This window comes from Cololabis saira, chromosome 2, assembly GCF_033807715.1.
Source record: "Cololabis saira isolate AMF1-May2022 chromosome 2, fColSai1.1, whole genome shotgun sequence".
NCBI lineage: Eukaryota > Metazoa > Chordata > Actinopteri > Beloniformes > Belonidae > Cololabis > Cololabis saira.
This window is the reverse complement of record NC_084588.1, coordinates 5574114-5581462: the sequence shown is the minus strand read 5'-3', so window position 1 is coordinate 5581462 and position 7349 is coordinate 5574114.

Here is a 7349-nt window from a genome sequence, read left to right as displayed (position 1 = left end):
CACCAAAGAGTAGGTGTATTTTCACTTTACATGCTAACAGAGATATGATTCATATCATAGACAATCTTTGTCAGAAGGGAACTTACTAACTAGTTTGTATTAACTGAATTTCAGATCTTCAGATAGATCTGTTAAAATACTTAAAACACTTCAGCCCCACATAATTGTACAAAAAACAGGGAACTGATGTAGAAGTTTTGAGCATGTATGCGCTATTTTCCTTATTTTTTGAAAGTCTTGGAAAAAAGAACAATCTTAGAAAAAATGAAAAAGTGCCCAAGATGGGGATCCAAGGGTTAAAGCACTTAAATAGATATTTATTTTCTTTTTGTAAAGGTGCGTGCAATCAGTGGATGGCAAGCCTGGGCTCAACACAATGATGTTGGACATGTTGCAGAGAAAACGTGAAGAAGACCCTGCTAAATATGGCTCTGTGGCCCTCATGTTGGATGCCATGGAGATCAAAAAACATATCCAGTACAATCTCTACACCCAGAAAATGTCTGGATATGTGGATATGGGGAATGGCATGGATGAGACTGATGTAGCCACGGAGGTGCTTGTTTTTATGGTGGTAGGCATACAGGGTCATTGGAAAGCTCCAATTGCCTACTACCTCACAAAGTCTCTGTCACCAGACACGCAGAAGGTCCTGGTTGTCCATGCTCTGGAGGAATTGCATGCGCGTGGCATAAGAGTGGTCTGCATGAGAATGTATGGGCATGCCTCCAATGTCAGTATGTGCAACCAGCTCGGATGTCAACTAAAGGGAAACCCTCATGAGCCGTTAAAAACCTTCTTTGAATATCCAGTGACTTCTGACAGGGTGTTTGTGTTGATGGACACCTTTCACATGTTAAAACTGGCACGCAACATGTTGCAGGCTTACAGCCCGATAACCAGCGCCACTGGAGAAATCAGCTGGTCATACATTGTTGAGTTCAATAATGTCCAAACAAAAGATGGACTACATGCGGCCAACAAGATAACAAACAAGCATGTCCACTTTGATGGCCAGAAGATGAAGGTGTCCCTGGCTGCACAAACACTCATCATTCTGTAGCGGTAGCACTGCTCACACTGAGTGACCTTGGTTATTCACAGTTTAAAAACTGTGAAGCAACAGTTGAATTGAAATTCAACTCTCTTTATACTTACCTGTAGAGGGAAATCCAAGTTAACAGAGCCTACTGCTTTTTTGAGATGATTGACAGGTTGTTTGACGTCCTGAACAGCCGCAATCCGCGGGCCAAAGGATCCAAAGCTCCCCTGGGTGCTTCGAAATTGGACAGAGAGAGATTTGAGCTATTGTTGAGAGGCAGGGAATACTTGCTCAGTTTGGTGATGAAAGATGGCACACCCCTCCACCAAACAAAGAGGTTTTTTAAAATAGTGAATGGTTTCCATGAAAGGTTCACGTCATCATAAGTTAATATGATGCTCTGTTCTCTTGTTTGGATCTTTTTGCTGTCTGCAGTTTTGTTTCTGTTGACTCTTCTGTTCAGTATTTTTCAAGTCATACAGGACAGGTGTTAAAAATGGTATGTATGTTCATATGATGTTGCTGTGTGCACAACCAGAGGCAAGAGGCAATGTGAGTCCCTCCTGCTTTAAGGAGCATATCTTGTATTGCACCTTTTCTTCTTGTTTATGTTTGTTTCTGCATTTCGGAATCTTCTTGTGTTCAGTGTTTTTCAGGTCATAGAGGTGTGAAATGGTATGTCTGACATGTTCTTGTTTTTAAGTTCTCCCAGTTTTAATATACTTCCTCGTTGCTGCCGCTATCTCTGTCACCATGTGTTGTGTTATATGTTATGAATATTTGTAGAAAAGTCAATTAACGTCTTTCAATAACTACAATTACTAGGTGCTCTCGAGGTGTTGTGTTTTCTTTTGAAGGTATCTGTCAATCATCGGCTTTGTCATCAACATGGACACATTGTTGATGATGATTCCTGACCTTCTCCAAGTTCAGCGTTATATCTGCACATACCGCTTCAGTCAGGATCACTTGGAGCTTTTGTTCAATTCGGTCAGGGCATCTGGTAGAATTTTCACATTTATAATTAGTCTTTTTAGTCCTTTGTAATCTGTGTAATCTAAGTGTGTAAATGTTTTTGATTTTTTTTTTAGGAGGCTGGAATAACAATCCGACTTCAGGGCAGTTCCAGAGTATTTTCCAGCGTCTTATGGTCCGTTGTGGTGTCTCACCAAGTGGATCAGGCAACATGGCAGCACAAGATGAAACTGTGTCCCTATCAGCTGCAGACATGCACTCTGCTTTAAATGCAGAGGAAGAGCTCCTGTCCCCATTTGCTAACATTGCTGCAGTCATATGTCACCACAGTTACCTGTCCACCCGCTTTGGTGGTCTTGTGGACAATGCTCTGGTCTACATTTCAGGGTTTGTTGTTAGAAACATTTTGAAAAAAACTGTCCTGTGAGGTGTGCGGTGCAAGCCTTGTCACAGCTGCTGTACCCTCATCCTTTGACCAGAGCTACCACCTGCTTGAACTCAAAAACAATGGTGGGCTGATGATCCCCTCAGAGGGAACAGTGAAGGTGGTCAGAGCAGCAGAGTGCGTGATTTGCCAAAAGTCAAAAGAACAAGGTGTCAGTGTGTCCTTCATCAACCATTTCGTTCGGGCGGAGATTGGTTCAGAGGATGTGTTCTTACTCGGGGAGCAAATTGCAGAAACCCAATTTGGAATTGAGAACCATCATTTCATGCTTGTGTCATTTGTGGTGTCTGTATTTCACAAAGTAAGGCTGCACCACATCGCAAAACTAACTACACTGGACTTACAGAGTGCCAGCACACGCAAGAAGCTGTGCAAAACTGTTCTGTTTCAAGGGTTTTAGCTCCAAATGACATGTATAAAAATAAATAAATTCAAATGAACAGTCAAACTTGTTTCTTTATTAAAATATAAAAAATATTTTATACATTTATCAATATGCCATACCATATGTCTTTGTTAAAGAGCATAATACAAAGTCTTTTAGCATAAAAGTACATATTTTTAATGTGTGACAGCATCCTGTATCATAACTAAATCTCTGCCGTTTGTAACAAACCAAACCGTGTGAAAATCTGGTAAAAATTCGGGGAGTTATGGATGATTGTAGTCGGGGATACACCTTCCTCAGTAGAAGTAAATGCACTGGGGCCGCATTGGAGACCCATCCAAGATGGTGGCCACGCTGAATGTCAGCGCCAATAGGTCCACGTCTACGTATATATGTCTATGGTCGAGATGTCCTACTTTGCGTCACTGCGCATGCGCACGAGTCAACAGCATCGCCTTGACAAAAACAACACAGAATCGTCCAACCATCAGCTGTATATGAAGAAATGCCCCAATCACAATTCCAGCTTCCTTTACCAAGGTTGCTGATCTTCTACTGCATCTTCATTTTACCCCACCCCTCATATCCTATGATATCCACTTTTTATGGGCAGCACGGTGGCTTAGTGGTTAGCACTGTTGCCTCACAGCAAGAAGGTTCCCGGTTCGACTCCCAGGCCCAGCAGGACCTTTCTGTGTGGAATTTGCGTGTTCTCCCCGTGCTTGCGTGGGTTCCTCCCATAGTCCAAAAACATGCATGCTAGGTAAATTGATCATTCTAAATTGCCCGTAGGTGTGAGTGTGAGTGTGCCTGGTTGTTTGTGGGGATTGCGGGTGGAAACTAGCAATTCTGCTAAAACCTGGTGTATTTACACTGCTTAATGTAGTGTTCATGAATATGCATTGTCCCGTCTAAATAAACTTTGAAACTTTATGCACAAGTTGATTTCTCACATCGAGACTACTGCTGCATTCAGATGAATATGAAACTTTGTATAAACCTTTTCTTTATGATACTTCCTGGGAATGTGCATTTTACTTCTTTTCAAAAAGAAATTACTGATAAAAAATAGATATATGTAGTTTGAAAATGTATTGAAACACAACAAGGTGAGATACAGGCAGTTCTATCCGCATGCGTGTATTTGACAGCATGATTTGACGAATTACTTTTCTCAGTCAAAAGTGTTACCGTGGCGACGCTAGAAGCCAAAAAGTCTAGCGTTCCTACTTTCTGCCATAACTTTTGAATGGTTTGACATAAAGAGTCATGGGTGGTGTCATCGACTCGGTTTTGATTATAATTGAACATAATTGGTGCAAATTAGCCCCGCCCCTTCTTCTGATTGGTCAATATTTGATAGTCCCTATTTTCTGCTATAACCTTTGAATGGTTTGACATACAGAGTCGTGGGTGGTGTCACCAGACTCCGTTTTGACTCCTTCACCTTAATTGGTGCAAATTAGCCCCGCCCCTTCTTCTGATTGGTCGATATTTGATAGTTCCTATTTTCTGCCATATTTTTTGAATGGTTTGAAATAATGAGTCATGGGTGGTGTCATCGGGCTTAGTTTTGAGTCCTTGATCTTTATGGGTGAAAACTATACATGCATGCTATGATTCTTTCTCATTTATCATACTGCATCACATCATGGTCACAGGCTTCCACAACCACTATGAAACCTTTAGTCTCTATATACAAGCAAGCAATAAAAATCATGGACCAAAAACCAATGAAATGGCATCACTGCTGCATCTTAAGGAAACACAACCTCCTCACTTTTGAAAATTTTATTAACCTCAGTATTTAAAAATGTTTCTTTAAATGTTTAAATAATCATGTGTCAACACTGTCCTCTGATGTGGCCATTTGGCGTCACAGCACTCACAGATCGACCACACGAGCATCAACTAGTGGCATTGTGGTCTCATCCCACAATGCAACACTTCTTTCTGCCAGTCTGCTCTCTCTGTAAAGGGGGCAAAACTTTGGAACTCTCTACCCACTGAGTTAAAATTAGAGACCAATAAAAAAGCTTTTAACAAAGGACTCAAACAGTGGTTAAAATCTAATCAGCAGTGTACTCATGAATAGTTCTTAAAGGGGACCTATTATGAAAAACACGTTTTTTCTTGTTTTAACATATATAAAGTGGTCTCCCCTCACCCTGCCAGCACAGGGGAGACAAAATACCATGAATTTCTGCAAGGTCTCTGACCCCCGCCGGACAGAGTCCCCCAGTGTCACGTGGTTTTTTTTGAGCCGATTAGAATTCAATTCAATTCAATTCAATTCAATTTTATTTATATAGCGTCTAATACAACAGATGTTGTCTCTAGACGCTTTCCAGAGATCCAGAACATGAACATAAACATAAACATAAACATAAACATAAACATAAACCCCCGAGCAATTATTATATAAACAATGGCAGGTAAAAACTCCCTTAGTGGGAGAAAAGCCTTAAGCCAAACAGTGGCAAGGAAAAACTCCCCTTTAGGAGGGAAGAAACCTTGAGCAGGACCAGGCTCATAAGGGGGGACCCTCCTGCCGAAGGCCAGACTGCGGGAGTCAGGGACGTCGACAGCACACAGCAGGCAGGTGGAAGCAGCAGCGGGATGACCAGAGGTGGGGGGGGGGGGGCTCAGCAGAATCTGCTCCCGTCGTTACGTAACGACAGGAGCAGATTTCCATAGGTTCAGCCTCCGCTGCTGAAACCACGCCCACAACCAGCTCTCTCCGCCGGCTGGAGCGGTCCATCCTTCAGCCAGTCGGACGCTGCGCCGCGGCGGAGCGGATCCGGGTTAAATCATCCAGGTTCCCGGGTGGTTTGGGAGCTGGGTACTCGGGGGTCTGTCCCAGGCTGGACCAGCTTCACCCTCCGAGATTTTCAGGCAAATCTGTCCGTTTGATCACCGATAACGGGCGATGCGCCGCGGATGCGCTCCGGAGCCGATCTGTGCGCCCGCCGTGCGGTTGCGGCGCCCGTCGCGCAGAATCCGCCGGGCAGATCCGGCTGAAATTCCGCTGGTCGGTCCCCGGGAGTCCCTGCTACCAGTCCAGGCCGGTTCCTGCGGTCCCGGCCGGTCGGAACCGGTCAGATTCCCCGGTTAAAGCCGCGGTGAAGCGCGCTGTTCCAGCAGCGCTGCTCCCGGGCGCCCGGCGTGGCTCCGGGGCCAGCGTTCAGCATCCGCCGGGTAGATCCGGCTTAAATAGTGCATAAATGTTATTTATATACAACTCATATTTTATTTTTTTAACAATAAAGTTTCCATTTGTGAAAATTCAGTGTTGTGATAATTTACAGGCTTGGGCTGCTCTGGCGGAGCGAGGTTTATGCTCCTCCCCTGCTACACGTCATTCAGGGAGCCAATCAGCACAGAGCCTCATTATCATACCCCCCCCTTCCCTAAAAATGAGGCGCAGAAAAAGAAAAAAGAAGCGGTAAAACTAGTGACAGGGCCCACAGGCTGGATTTATGATTTATGTAGAAAAAACAAGCTTTAGATTGTTTTTAAGACATTCAAGGCCTGTTTAAAATATACATTAAATGCCATAATAGGTCACCTTTAACTTGTTGACTGCTTGCTTTGTTCTCTTTTTATGTTTCCAATTGAAAATTGTTTGTATTTCTTTGATTTCCTTTCCAATTGTGTTTTGTTTTTGTTAGTTTTTTTCATTTTCATTTATTTATTTTATTATTTTTATTTTTTCCCATTCTTGTTATCTTAATATTTTATTGCCCTCTATTCTTTTGAAAAGCTGCCTATGGACAAGTGTTGCGAATTAGCACTTGTGCTAAAACGCTTAAACAACGCATCTGGTTTGTCCAATGTAACGGCTATGTCCATATCAAATAAACATAAAATGAAAATAAATTAATTGCACGTGCAAGGGCCCGTTCATCGCTGCTTGCAGATTTGATATGTATTACAATTTGATATAGGTCTTTTGTTCATTGTTTTGGTTTAAATGTTGAGACAGGAGGAAGCCTTAAAAAAATCTGTCAAGTTGTTGATGAGAAACAGGGGTGGGATTAAATACATTTTCTTCTTCCCGCTCCCTTTCGAGTGTTAATTAATTTGTATACTGAACCTGCACATCTACTGTTAAAGGTATTTGTTTTATTTTCTGTTGCACGCAGGTCACTTATGTTATGTTGTATTGCTCGAAATAAATATGAATTGAACTGAACTGAAGATTGCGAAGAATATTGGAGTAATCAGACGTATACGGCATCTATTATCAAGAAAAATCTGTATTAATTTATATTATACTATGATTTATCCTTATATTTCATACTGCAATGTAATTTTGGGCAAGTACCTTCAAGAGCAACCTCAACTGTATCTTTATCCTGCAAAAACGATCAAAATAATTACACTTTCCAATAGATTTAGTAGATCCACCCCATTGTTCCAATCCCTAAGTATTCTCCCTATTTTTGCTGTAAATGTTTTTCAGATTTGTCTTTTTGTCTATCAATCCATTCACAAGC